The sequence below is a fragment of the Vombatus ursinus genome, unplaced genomic scaffold (genome assembly GCF_900497805.2).
Source record: "Vombatus ursinus unplaced genomic scaffold, bare-nosed wombat genome assembly UNPS02000580.1, whole genome shotgun sequence".
In the NCBI taxonomy this organism is placed as follows: domain Eukaryota; kingdom Metazoa; phylum Chordata; class Mammalia; order Diprotodontia; family Vombatidae; genus Vombatus; species Vombatus ursinus.
The window spans coordinates 8055680-8070086 of NW_020940358.1; positions in this window are offsets into that span (position 1 = coordinate 8055680).

Below are 14407 nucleotides of genomic sequence, written 5' to 3' on the forward strand. Positions count from 1 at the left end.
AAGAACACCCAGCATGCCATACCCACATCAAAGAAGAAACTGTACTCTATGAGCAAAGCAGAATTGAAGTAGTTCAAAAGAAACATGAGATATGCAAATTTAGAGACATCCCTCTCTAGATATTCATGCCAACCTGTGGCAGAATGCTCTGAGTTTGTATCGGTCTGCCAGCCACAGTCAGAAACACTGTACCTTAACCCCAACATAGTGATGTCCAGTTGGTGCTCTTTGAGAATGAAGGACAGCAACCGACCAATCAACCAACCAACTACTTGTTGGTCAATTTGTTTGATTACGTCTTGTTAAAGCCTAGTGCTTGGGATACAATTTCACTCTAGTTTTGTCTGTTTCTTCTTATTGATTTTACCAAATTTATAATTTTTTAAATGAAGGGGTTGGGCAAGATGATCTGTAAGGCTTGTTCCAGTTCTAAATCCCATGAACCCCTCCTCCTTTTTGTTCCCTGTACATCTCCAGTGGGCTCTCTGGTTCATCCTCTCTCCTCTTTTCCTCTTTCTCTGGACTAGATTAAGTTGTGTGATCTTCCTACTGTCTCACTATCTCATGTTAAGGGCCCAATCATCTCTACTAGACTGTAGGTTACATGTTTTTCATCTTTGAATCTCTAAGTCATGTCAACAAGTCACCAGTCCCTTTACTCAAGGAGAGGTAAGGGGAACAAGCATTTATTAAGAAGCTGCTATGTGCTAGGTACTGTACTAAGCCCTGGGGAGACAGAGAGAAGCAAAAAATAGACACTGTTCCACATTACCATATACTTCTTGTCATTGTTGTTGTTTAGTCAATTGGTCATGTCCAGCCCTTCATGGCACCATTTGGGGTTTTCTTGATGAGGATACTGGAGTGGTTTGCCATTTCCTTTTGCAGCTCATTTTACAGATGAGGAAACTGAGGCATACAGGGTTAAGTGACTTGCCCAGGATCACACAACTAGTAAGTATTTGAGGCTGGATTTGAACTCAGGTCCTCCTGACTGGCTGGCACTCTATTTACTGCACCACCTAGCTGCCTCACCATATACATACTAAGTGCTTTGTATGTGTTTACTGAATTTAATTCTTATTTTGAAAAATTATGTATTAAATAATACTTAATAAATATTTGTTCCTAAATCTGTATGACCTCAGTCAAGACACTTATCCTCTCTGAGCCTGAGTTTGTTCATCTATAAAATGAGGAGGTTGGAGTAGATGATGTCTGAAGCCCCTTTGGGCTCTAGACTTATAACCCTGTGTCTCTTGCCTGGACTATTGTAATATATGACTCCTAATTGGTCTACCCATCTTAAGCCTCTCTCCACTCAAATCCATTCCCCATATAGTTAACAAAATAACATTCCCATGGCAAAGGCCTGTCCATGTACTCTCCTACTCAAAAACTTGCAATGACCCCCTATTGTCCCTAGGATAAAGTAAAAACTTAGCCAGGAATATTTCATATTACTCATCTTCCCATGCTCTACATTCCAACCAGATTGGACTACTAGCTATTTCCCCTAAACTTGAAAAAGTACAGAGGATGTAAGCAAGGGCAGCTAAAGAAGGCTGACTACAGAGCTTGACATAGTCCTTTAAGAATTCTGTCAAGTAGCAAAGATCAAAATATAGTGAAACTGGCAAGGAAAGCTGAGAACAGCAAAAAGGGTTGGTTTGGGCTTTTTAAAGCTCTATTATGGAAAAGAGGAAGATCAAAATGGAAGGCAGTGTGGTGGAGTAAAAAGAGCACTCCATTTGGAGTCAGAAGACCTGGTTTAAAATCCCAGCTCTGCTATTTAATACCTCTAGGACCTTGAGAAATCATTTAATGACCCTGAACCTCAGTTTCCTCATCTCTAAAATGAGGGCTTTTGACTAGATAGCTTTTTGAGATCTTAATCTATGGTCCGAAGAGATAAGCCCACTCACTGCTGTAGGATGATGATACTCAATGACAGAGAAAATGATATAATATAAATATAACATGAATATCAAATCTATTAAATGTAATATGAAGAGAAAATATGAAATCCTCTGGCTTTTAAAGCCCTCCATGTTTGGCTGCTTTCTACCTTTCTAGTCTTCTTACACCTTCCTCTTCTCCATACACATTATGAGTCAGTGACAACTGCCTCCTTGCTGTTCCTTGCAGGCACTTCTCCATCATGGAATTGCGTTTTCCCTCGCTGACTTTCATGGCTGGAATGCTCTCCCTCCTCAGCTCCCCATCCTGGCTTCTCTGCTACCTTCAAGTGTCAGCTGAACTCCCACCTTCTGCAAGAAGCTTTTCTGACCTAATGCTAGTTCCCAGGGCGAGTGCATATGAAGGGTAAGAGAGAGGAAAGCCTCAAGGACGACTCGGATACTGCACACCTGCTTGTTTGGAAGGATGGAAGTGCCCTCAACAGAACCTGGCAAGTTAGGAAGAGAGGAGCATTTAGTGAGGAGAGATAATGGCTTGTTTTGGACACATTGAGTTTGAAATGCCATCCAGCTGGAGATCTACAATAGGATGCAAGAGTGGAGTTCTAGAGAGAGACTGGTGCTGGATATAATGAGGATTCATGTGCATAGAGATGGTAATTGAATCTGTGGGAACTTATGGGATCACTGAAAAATAAAGTAGAAAGAGAGAAGAACCTAGGACAGAGTGGGGAGAGGTGGCCTATAATCCAGCAGAGAATTAGCAAGCAGACAGGTAGAATTGGAATAATAGTACTATCTGCTATACATTTGATCCTTTGAGAGGATCAAATGAGGTAAAATATGTTAACCATTTTATAATTCTTAAAACATTTATATATATGGAAGCTATTATTGTTATGTTTCATTATAACTTTCTCTAGCATCTACTTTGGATAGTGATGTATTTTAGGAAGAATTCCTTAAAATCCTGCTTATAGTAGTGTTGGGTTTTGTTTTGTTTTTGTCTTATAATATATGACTATCTAAATTTGCTGAATTTGATAGGCAGCTAGGTGAAACAATGTATAAAGTGCTGGGTGTAGAAGACCTGAGTTCAAATCCAGCCTCAGACACTTACTGACCCTGGGCAAGTCACTTAACCTCTGTTTGCCTCAATTTCCTCATCTGTAAAATACTGCTAATAATAGCACCTATTAGGGTAGTTAGATAACACAGTGGATAGAGTGCTGGCCCTGAAGTCAGGAAGACTCACCTTCCTGAGGTGAAATCTGGCCTCCGACACCTAAAAGCTGTGTGACCCTGGGCAGGTCACTTAATCCTGTTTGCCTCAGTTTCCTCATCTGTAAAATGAGCTCGAGAAGGAAATGGCAAACTGTTCCATTATCTTTGCCACAAAAACCCCCAGTGGGGTCACGAAGAGTTAGACACGCCTGAACAACAACAACACATTTCTCAGGGTGTTATGAGGATCAAATGAGATAATACTTGTAAAGAGTTTTGAAAACCTTAAAGCACTAAATAAATACTAGGTATTATTATGATTAATTCCCTAATCACCTTGATCACATTACAGGATGGAGGCCTTTGATTGGAAGCATCTGAAGGACTCCTCCCCGTATCTGTGTAAGCAGCCTACTCATACTTTGATGAGAGGACACAGAATTCCTTGTCAATTCTCAATGATCAGAGCTGCCTTTGAGATGATTCGCTTGCTGGGATTCTGGAGGATGGACCCTTGTCTGAAAATGCATCCCTTTTTGTATTCTCCAACAGTATCATACCCTATGGGGTATCACATACAAACAAATCTTAGGACCTCCACAATATATGTGCATTTATTAATTAAGTATGTACTCTACTAATACATCATGTACATAAGGAGGGAGCACCACCACCACCACCACCACCACCACCACCACCATAACTGATATACTTAGAGAAAACAAAGAGCAAAAAGCAGATGAGTTAATATGTGTTAACAACCAGATCGTTTTATAAAGAGTGAATTGCCTTTATTTGATGGAATTATAGTGAGGAAGCTCATTGGAAGAACAAAAACAGGACATGCCATTCTAGGACTTTAAAAAGCTAAACCCTGGACAAATTCAGGGAGTTCAGTTGAGTGAGTGCAACCCAGGGGCCAGAAGTAGCAGAGGAACCTGGACCCCGAAAGGAAATTACTCTTGGGAGAAAAAAGTTTTCTTCTCTCCCCCCCTCCCCTCCCCTTTTTTCTTGTCTTCTCCACACCCTCTTCTCCCCTTTCTTTTCTGCCATTTATTAATGGTACCAAAACCATTTTGTTCTCACTAAAATATTGTTAGCTACAATATTTTTAGTGAGAATAATGTGGCTGGATATGCTTCATTAATTTTTTTAAAACACTTGTATGTCCTGGAGGATAAGGAAATCTTTTAAATAATAATTGCTTGTTAGTAATTAATTATTCATTTAATTTGACCAATGTAGCTAGCCAACCAGATGAATTTCTTTTTCAAGACAATCTGTGATTGAAAGATACGCAATACAAAAATCAGATAATAGGTCATAATAGCCAGTGAACATTACCAGCTTATCAGCAGGAGTCATGTTTCTCTGTATAAAGCTATTCACCATACATAATGCAAAAACAGCAAGTAAAGGTAAATTGTCACTAATTTCAACTCAGCAGAAAATTTTCGGTATAAATCCATTCTTTCTCTATGTGGTTCTGCTGAATGGATGATATCAAATCTTAATTTCCTATTCATGTTTAAATGTTTTAGTTGTTTTTGTATGAGCATGAGGAACAGGAAGGAAGCCAATTTGCCAGTACCATGAAATGTAGGAAGGGAAATAATGTATAATAAGGCTGGAAAGATAGATTGGAACCAAGTTTCAGGGGGATTAAATGGCACACAAAGAAATTTATACTTTATGGTAGAATCAATAATGTACCAATGAGGTTTACTGAGTAGGAGGGGTGACATGATCCTACCTTCACTTTAGGAAAATCTCTTTGGCAGCTTCATGGCAGGTGGATTGAAGAGGGGAAAGACTTGAAGTAAGGATGCCAATTAGGAAGCCATTGCAAGACCAAGAGAGAGGAGGTGAAAGCCTTAAACAGAGTGGTGATTTTGTGAAAGGAAAGAAGGGGCAGATGTAAGAGATGTAGTAGAGATAAAAATGACAAGATTTGGCAATTGCTGTGAATATGTGTAAGAGTGAGGAATTGAGAATAACACTGATTCAGAATGTTGCCTACATAAGCTCTGAGTATCCTCATACCTACTCCCATCAATGCATGGGGTCCTCAGGATATGTCTACATCTCAGGGATGATTCTCTAATGCCATTGGTTTAGCCCTACTGGTTTGCTTTCCCCATCCCCAGGTCTTCAGTTGGGAATCGATTTAGTCAGCTAGCCTTAAATAGTTTTTAGAACTGGTATATTTACTAAAGTGGTACATTAAGAACATTTGGTACCAAACATCCCACATCAAGTTTGTGACACAGAGAGTCCAAGAGAAAGTTGGTTCAAGTTTAAGAGAATACACGTGGTAAAGGTGTAACTCACAGATCCTGGCTGTTGGAAGTCCTTTTCTCCTATTTGTAGGGTACCCAAGAATTTCCCTCTTAAGTATTGTAAATTGGCATCCTTGGCCCGCAATGCAGACACTGTTATCCATTGATCTAGAGATGCTACTAGGACACAAATGGAATGATGAGAAGTCCAGAATCTTCTAGTCCCTATGAAGCTTGAAAGGTCCTCCTCTGGCCAAAGATGGGAAAAAGGGAAGGAGGAGACCTGGCCCAGACTGAAGCTGAGATCTCTTCCCCTTCACTGTCCCCCCACCCAGGTGATTTCTTTTCAAATGGGTTCAACTAGAATTCTGTGCTCCTTCAAATTTCTGGAATGAATTCCTTCTCAATTCACTTGATAATTTCTAGATGATCCCTTTGGCAAAGCCAAGTTTTCTTGGCCCATCCAAACACCATTATTGTGCAACATCAGTCATTCATATTTGAAGTTTTAGCATTTTGTTTAGGGCCAACATGTGACTGATTGGCTGAGATATGTTCTTACCTCAGAATTAGGAAATCAAGCCTAAAATGGAGTAGGGTGGTTTCAACCCCACCTTTATATCAACTTGGATGACTAGAAATGTGATGGTGCCCTCAACAGAAATATAGATGCTTAGAGCAGAGATGAATTTGGAGAGAAAGCTACTATAATTAGATCTGCAAAGCAGTTCACAACCCATGCATACCTGCTCATTCCATGCAACACCTTCTGTCCCTCTCAAGATGGAAGGGAATGAGTTTGCTGTTCACAGTTGACTATTCATTATTTACCACCCTGAAATTCATGCTCCAAGGGGCACCTGCCACAGCCATGATCTGGTGACAGAGAGTGGATTGAGGTTGTCAAGGATTTCCCCAATAGTATCCATGTAGCAGCTGCTGGGGTGAGGGTGGGGGTCCCATAATCAGAAATTATTAGAGGGAGAGGGGAAAATGTAATTCATCTTCTCACCTTCTGACTGGTTGATCACAAACTTCATGTGGCCATGGCCCCAAAGAAATCTGAGAGACCAGTTCTCTTTTTTTATTTCTTACTCACATTTCTCTGTTTAGAAGACATACTATCATGCTACAGAATAGGCCTGGTCCTAAGGGGAAAGAAACCTGTGCCTGTGCACAGCCTCTCCCCCTCTCATTGCCCCAAGAACTAGAAATAGCTGCTTTGTGGCAGAGGCACCTGGAAGTTGTGTGTGCTTTCAAGTGGCCTGAGGACAGAACCTAAAAGCAGACTTTCCCAGCCCAGGGGATAGCAGTTAAGGCACTGACGATTTCTTGTAGAAGCACATGGCAGGGGTAACATTTAAATGGCCATTTGGTCTGAGGAGGTAGTTCATAGACAATGTTCATGAATTTCAAAATCCTGGGTAGAAGATGGGAGGTTTTTATTTCCCTAACCAGTATGATACCAGAATCTCTAGCCTTTGAGCAGAAAAGGTACATTTCTTAAGCAGCATCAGCCTTTAGGATTGCCTTATGGGCAACCCCAAAATCAAGAGATCAGGTATCAAGCCAGAGAGAGACAGAAATTTCCCAGTGTAGTGTGTTTCTTTGAAGAAGATTGCTTGCATAGTTCCTGAGCAGTGTACTTCTTAAGTAGAAAAGCCAGTGAGTTATTCAGATAGTGTAGGTCCTGTGGGAAGGTGCTTACTTAGCAGCTCCAAAGTATGCTTGTCTTTGGGGGGGGGGGGGGGCAGAGAATCCACAACACAGGGGGATACTTTGATCCTGCAGGATTTCATGTAGGGAAGGTGAGGGATCCACCAGAATGTCAAAGGTCATCCTAAATGCAACCCCAAGTTCAGGAAGCTAATGAGCTACCTACTTGGGTGCTGTATGTGTTCCTGTATCAGGTTCTGGGTCCCTTTGCATGTTCCATATTTTCTGGAAGGTAAAATGAAAACTGATCTACTTACATGCATTACCGCCTTGAGTGCCTGCATGAGAAGTGGGACTCTGATACCCACATTTGAGAAAAGCCAGACTCAAGCCAAATATAAGCTATATTTGGAGATTTTTCCTGGAGTAACTCCAGGTAAGGACAATGAGCCAAAAAAAGAAAATTACTTTCTTGGGGTCAGTCACTAGAATGAACCAAAAGGAGATGACACTATTGGGATTGTGTCCTAGAACTGAACTTGGTCTGTGTGTGGCCAGAGTCTTGGGTGGCTGGGTGGGGACAGGGTGGGGGGAATAGGCCACAGGTTGTAAAACAACCAGAATTTCTAGAGCTGCTGTCCCATCCTTCAGGTTCAATTTATTTGAAAAACACAAAACTGTATGGCAAGGGAAGGAAAGAATAAACAGAGAAGGAGGCAGAGGGGAAACTGGAGCAGTATTTAGACAAAAGGAAAAAATTCATTTTTTGAAATAAAAAGCAAGTTCAGATTCCCTAAAAATTAAGAAGAAGGTCAGAGTGTGACCAGAATTTTTTGCAAGAAAAACAGTGCTTAGTAAGTTTCCCTGAGATTCCTCCAAAGAGGTATTTTAAAGATATTTTTGCAAAGGACTCATGATAGGCAAAATGCCCCCTAGCTGCCCAGGGACAAGAATAGTTCCCTTCTCAAACCAAGAAAGGGAATGAGCTGAACTAAGGTGAAATAAGACAACACTGCCCTTACATGGCTATAGGGAGCCAACTCGAGACAGTCTCTGGGGGAAAGCTTGCCAGGAGCAAGGCATCCAAAGCTATTTCAGTAACCAAAGTCTAGGGGACTGAACGGGAACTTTGCATCCATTTTCCATGCCCTGTTGGTCATGTGTCAGGTACTTGAGGACAGGGACTATGTCTTCCCTGTACTTGTATTCCCCTCCACACTGACCATGGTACCTTTTTCACAGTAGGCACTCCACATATCTGTGTCGAATGAAAGAATTTCATCATGTTATCCTTACTCTAGAGCTATTGGCTAAAATCTGCTTTCCAGCACATTCAGCTGTGGAAAGATTTGGTGTAGATGTCCTAGAGAAAGCTTTGACGCTTCCAAGTAGTGCTAATCAGCCAGGAGTAAACAACGGAAAACAAATCAGGCCTTGCTTTCCGCCAGGAAGTAAACTATTGTTCAAGAAAGGACAGAAGTTTCAACTGCCCAAGTCTCTAATTGGAACTGAAAGCATCCAGCATTATAAAAAAGCAGAGCTCAAATAACATCTGGTACAGAGAAGTTGAATTTCTTTGCTCTTTTCACTAATAAGGTCCTCTTATGAGATCCCACATCAGTGACTTGAAAATAATATTCATTTATCTGGCTGAGCAAACTTTATGCCCTCCCTGAACCAAAAGTTTTCTGGAGCTGGTGTAGTGAGGTGCCAAGGCATGAGATATGCCCTGCTTTATGTGTGTCCCCATCAGGGTCATCTCTTAGAAATTTAGCTCTGAGAAAACTGTCCGTCTTTGCTCAGCCTCAGATGTCTCATATCACGCTTGTTGGATATTGATGAGTAGGATGACAATCGAATAAGAATAGAATTCAAATTACTATTCAGTTTATAAAAATCAAAGACATTCTGTGGAGAGACTTCTCATTAATTAGGATTCTATATACTTGTGGAGTAAACAGGCCTATTTTGTGCTCCATATAAGCCCAGCACAGCTTGGGGAAGAAGGTTCAGGTCACTTTATTCTCTCATCAAAAGTCTGCTTTTAAAGAGGCTAAAATTCCCTAGAGAAGGGTGGAGCCCCATGGCCAGAAGCCAGATGGGAAATGAATGTACATGTCCACAGGACAAGGTAGAGGCCAAAGGGCCACGATCTTTTCTTCCCCAACTCTGTTTTCCATGATGCTCTGAATGAAGTCTAAAACAGAAGGTCTGTACTGGGACTCTACTATTAAAGGATGATGTTCTTTCTGGGCAGTTCCCTGGAAAACCAAGAGGCAATGAGAGTCTGAGACTATGCTCACCATATGAAGAACATCTTTTCTCTTCCTTTTTCCTCCCTCCATCTGTTTGGTAGGAGCTTAGGAAAAAAAAAAAACTACCTGTGTCTTATTTTCCTGTTCACCAGTATGGTGGGAAAAGAGCCTTCTGATATTGGCCTTGATGAGAAGAGAATCTTTTTCCTAACTTTTGGCTGTGCTCCTCCCAGCATCCTCTGGCCTCCTTGCTCCTGCTAAATCATCTCCTTTATGTGCCCCTTCCCACCAACTGCCAAAGCCCTTTTGTACTCCGGAGTCCCCTTGCCTTCTCTCCAGCCCTTTGTAACATTAGATATCACTGTGAAGCATGCGGGGGTTGGGGATTGGGTAGAATGTCTTCTAAGGAAGACATGCTATATTCTCTCACTTTCCCCTCCCAATTAAAAAAGGAAGGCTTGAAATCCTTATGGACCAAACCTCCTGACCAGCTCAGAAGCTGAACTTTCTCCTTTAATCCTTCCTAGGTCTACATTCCTTAGAGAAAAGGAGTTAGCCTCCTTGACCTGTACTCACATCCTACAAACACCAGTCCTCCAATCCACTCCTTCAGAAAAAATGAGGTAACTTGAATCCTGAGTTCAAGTTTTAGAGTTTTCCTTAGAAGAGTTTCAGAATCATTCATAAAACCAAGCTGTGACTAGATAGTACACAGGGAGGTCTTTTAATCTCCCACCCTAGAACTACAGGTCCTATCAGAGAGAAACACAAAGAAGCCTTAGGACTGACCTGCCCACCCTGCCTACCACCACCACCTCATATGCATTCTGATCTCCATTAATGACATGCCTGCAGAAAATGGGATAAAACTAATTTATTTTTAAAAAGAGAATGTCTTCCAAAACACCATCAGCATCCTGTCCTGGTGGACTGGAACATAGGACACAGGTAGTTTTTTTTTTTTTTATAAGCTCCTACCAAAAGATGGAAGGAGGAAAAAGGAACGGAAAAGATGTCTTTCATCCTCTACTCATTTGGGATGGAGAGAATGCACTTTTGTTCAGGTCCTTTCTTTAATCCAGTTGCTGTATTCCTATCTGGCTGCCATTGACTATGACGCCGACCTCCCTAAGGGAAGTCCAGTTGCTTTCTACACCGTTGAGCAAAGCTCTGTGCGTTTGGCTCCCCTTTCTCTCTTCTCTTTTGCTCAAGTTGCACATGTTGCCCTGCCTCATACTCTCTCATCCTAAACACCACACAGCTCTGTTTTCAAACTCAGTCTTCACTTCATTAGTTCAGGAAAACTTAGGGGAGGTCGATATCTTATTGATATGCCAAATATGAACAAAATAAAGTTTTTCTCCTTTTTTTCCCCACTTTAAGTATCCTCCATGCCTCCAAATGTTGCCTCTCCTCCAAAGCCCAGACCAAATCTGAGGAGGTGAGTGTTACCTGCACCTCTCAGGTACCATTTCTTTCTGTGACAATTCCTTCCTCTTAGGTGATTTACTTCGTGTACTGCATAATTCAGCACTTCAGTATGCTGTCCTGTATTGCTCTCACTTCTTTCCTGCGGTTAGTCTTGTCTCCCCAGCTAGATCGTAAGTTCCTTGAGGTTAGGGACCAAATCTTCACTTTCTTCTGAATCCTGCACTGTATCTTACACAATGTTGCACTCATGATAGGTGCTCAATACAAATAAACAATCAATGCTCTGAAATCAAGAAATGACTTGGCTAAATGAAGTAAAGTCTTTTCATTATTTTGTTTTCCCTTGCCTTAGCAGAATCCCACATTTCTTATCTTTGTTTTGCAATAACTTTCAAAGAAGCTGGCTAATTTTGACAAAAGTTGGTACATTGGAGTCAATTGATCAATCAGTAGACACTTATTAATCGCCTACTACATGTCAGGCACTGCTAAGCAGTGGATCAATATTAATTTCATTCTGTAGGTCAGCCTGTGATTTTGAAAAAATAGCAGCAATAAACATTTTTCAATGTTTAGCCTGTGACTTTCAGTGGTTCTCAATGAGGCAGTCTTCTACTGTAGAAAAAGTGCTGACAGAACTGGGATTCAAATCCTGCCTCTGTTACTAAGTACCTGTATGAGCTTGAACAAGTCATTTAACCCCTGGGCCTCAGTTTCCTTATCTGTAAAATGAAAGAGTTGGGCTGAAACACCTTGGAGGTCACTTCCAGTTCTAAATCTATGATCCCATGATTTTACTGAAACTTAATACAAGATGAGGATTACAGAGATGAATGTTTATTAAGAAAAATGGCTTAGTGTTTTTTGTGAGTTCACAGAATGTTTACAGACCCGCTTTGTTTATCAACACAAATTCTGTGTTCAAACACATCTATGTTTTGTTTGGGGGCTGGGGGAAATGTATGTTATGTGTTTCAGTCATATGGGCTTTGAAACATCTGGATCTGGTACTAAGGGGGTAAGTTCTGTGAAACCATGAACTTTCTCCTTTCTGAACTTTCATACTTTGAAAGGTCAATGATTTCCTCTGCATAGGTAGTCCCTTCCTCAAGCCAAACTACAGCCCCTTCGTGCTTCCTCATTCTGTGTCATTTTTGCCCCTCTTTCCCCCAATAATTCCTCCCTAAAGGATTGACTTGAGGGAAGGGGAGGCTTTGTATTGTTCCCATAGGAACCAATAATTAAATGAATAATAATAACTAGAATTTATATACAGCACTTTAAGGTTTGCAAAGTGCTTTACATGTCATCTTGCTTGGTCCTCACAATAATCCAGTGAAGTAGATATTATTATCACCATTTTACAGATTAAAAAAAAAACTAAAACTGAGAAAGGTAAAGTAACTTGCTCAGGGTCATACGGCTAGTGAGTATCTGAGGCAGGCTGTAAATTCAGGTCTTCTTGTCTCAGAGCATAGCACCCTCTCTACCACACCACCCATGTACTTCAGGAAACTTGGCAGGTCTGTCCATTTCTTCAAATTTTCACCATATCTTCTTTTTTAGCTTTATAATGTCATAATGTAATGTCATTGTGGGCTGCTTCTTGACACAGGTTGTCCCTGGTAACTTGCTACAGCCTGCACACACCCAAAATGTATCCTTGGGTTACAACCACTCTTTTCTATTTCATTGTTGTTGTTGACTCATTTTCAGTCATGTCCGATTCTTCGTGACCCCATTTGGGGCTTTCTTGGCAAAGATACTGGAATGGCTTGCCATTTCCTTCTCCAGCTCATTTTATAGATGAGGAAATTGAGACAAACGGGGTTAAATGACTTGGCCAGGGTCACACAGCGGGTAAGTGTCTGAGGCTGGATTTGAACAGTGCTCTCTCTACTGCGCTACCTAGCAGCCCACTCTTTTCCATATTAAACAATCCACCCACTGTGGATATGGAGCCACTATATGCTGGTAACAATAGTTATAGTATCAAGGGGAAACCTCTATGAACACTATAAGCAGAGAAGTGCTCCAACTTTAAGAAAACCTGGCAACCCTAAATTTTAACACATAAATCATAAAAATTAGGAAGTGATTATTCACTTTATAAAAGGATTCATAGTTGTTTTCCTTTAATAAGGAAGCTCCCCTCACCTCCAGCCCCATGCATTTAAGATAGAATATATTTATACAAACTCTATTTACGATTCTATTTTCAGACACATAATTGTGGTGCAAATCAAGATCCACCTTAGCTAACTTTTCCCCAGATATTCAAACTGACATAAAATTAGAATATCTTTTTATTTACATAAAACTAGCAACACATTTACATGTGGGCCAAATCATCAAATGACTTTTGGGAGAAAGATGAAATGAAAGAGAGTGCATTAGGAGAACAAAGCCTATGTTGAGCATATTATGCTATATATTTCAAAAGGAAACAAAGCAAACAGTTCACCCCACCTCTCTCAACAGCCTCTATAAAGTAACAAGGAAGCCTCAGGAGAGCTGGCCTCCTCCTGCATTCTTCTCCTTGGCCACCGTGTGGTTCCAGAGAACCATCCTCACTGACTTTACTGGCTCAGGGCCTGCTTCCTCCTCAGTAGCCAAACCAGCTGCCTCCTGCCTGGCAGGCTCCTTGGCAGGACATCCTGGAGCTAGCGAGCAGCACCAGACACCATGTCTTGGCACATTACCCTGAGCTTCCATTAGCCCAAAAGTGGTATTCAGAAAATGTCAACCTCAAGTGCATAGAGCATCAGGCTGAATAGGTCATTGGGTCAGCAGTTCAGCCCTTAGGCTTCAGCCAAAATCTGTCGAAGCAGCCATACCTCTTCTGTAGGCAAGTCATCCCTTACCATGCAGTGGCCACGGGACCTTTTGCTTCTCCTCACCACCAGTACCACTTCTCCATACTCCCCTGGTCATATTATTCCCACATATGGCCTCTAGCTTTCCTTCTCTGAAGAGCTAGGGGATTTCTGGCTACAGATTTCCAGTAACGTGATTTTCATTACCTCCTCAAAAATCCATTTCAAATACCTAATTGTGGAGGTGACCCTGGTTCCTCAAAAGCTACCCCAGTGGAGCATGAGGTCTGTCAGGACCTACCAGACGAGAAAGGCTTCAAGTATAGGCTCAGGGACAGACCAAGGACTGGCCTATCTAAATTGAGATGGCACATCACCAAAGGGCTGGCCACCAGCCCATGGAATTTTTAGCCACTGAAACTTGTAAAGACTATCCATTTACTAAGGCACAGAGGGGATAGAATCTGTATCCATTGAGGGAATACCCACCCCAATAAAATCACTGACCTTCAAAGTTAAGTTTTCATTTGATGGCTGACACTTTTTCCTTTTATTTAAGGGCCTAGATTTTTACCCTCCAAACTTGGAAACCCAGAAGCATGTAGTAGGAGAATGTCATGTCTGAGAAAGGCTACAACATGTGTTACAAAAGTTGAGGAAGATAACTTCAATTCAAGACTCCTCCAGAAGGGAGCAGACACTGCCTATTCTCCAGGTTGGCTCAGGAAGAGTGGGTAGTCCTTACAGTTTTGCCAGCTCTTCACAGTAGCTCCCTGCCTTGGGCTGCCTTGGGGTACGAACACAGGATCTACTGATTCCTTTGTACT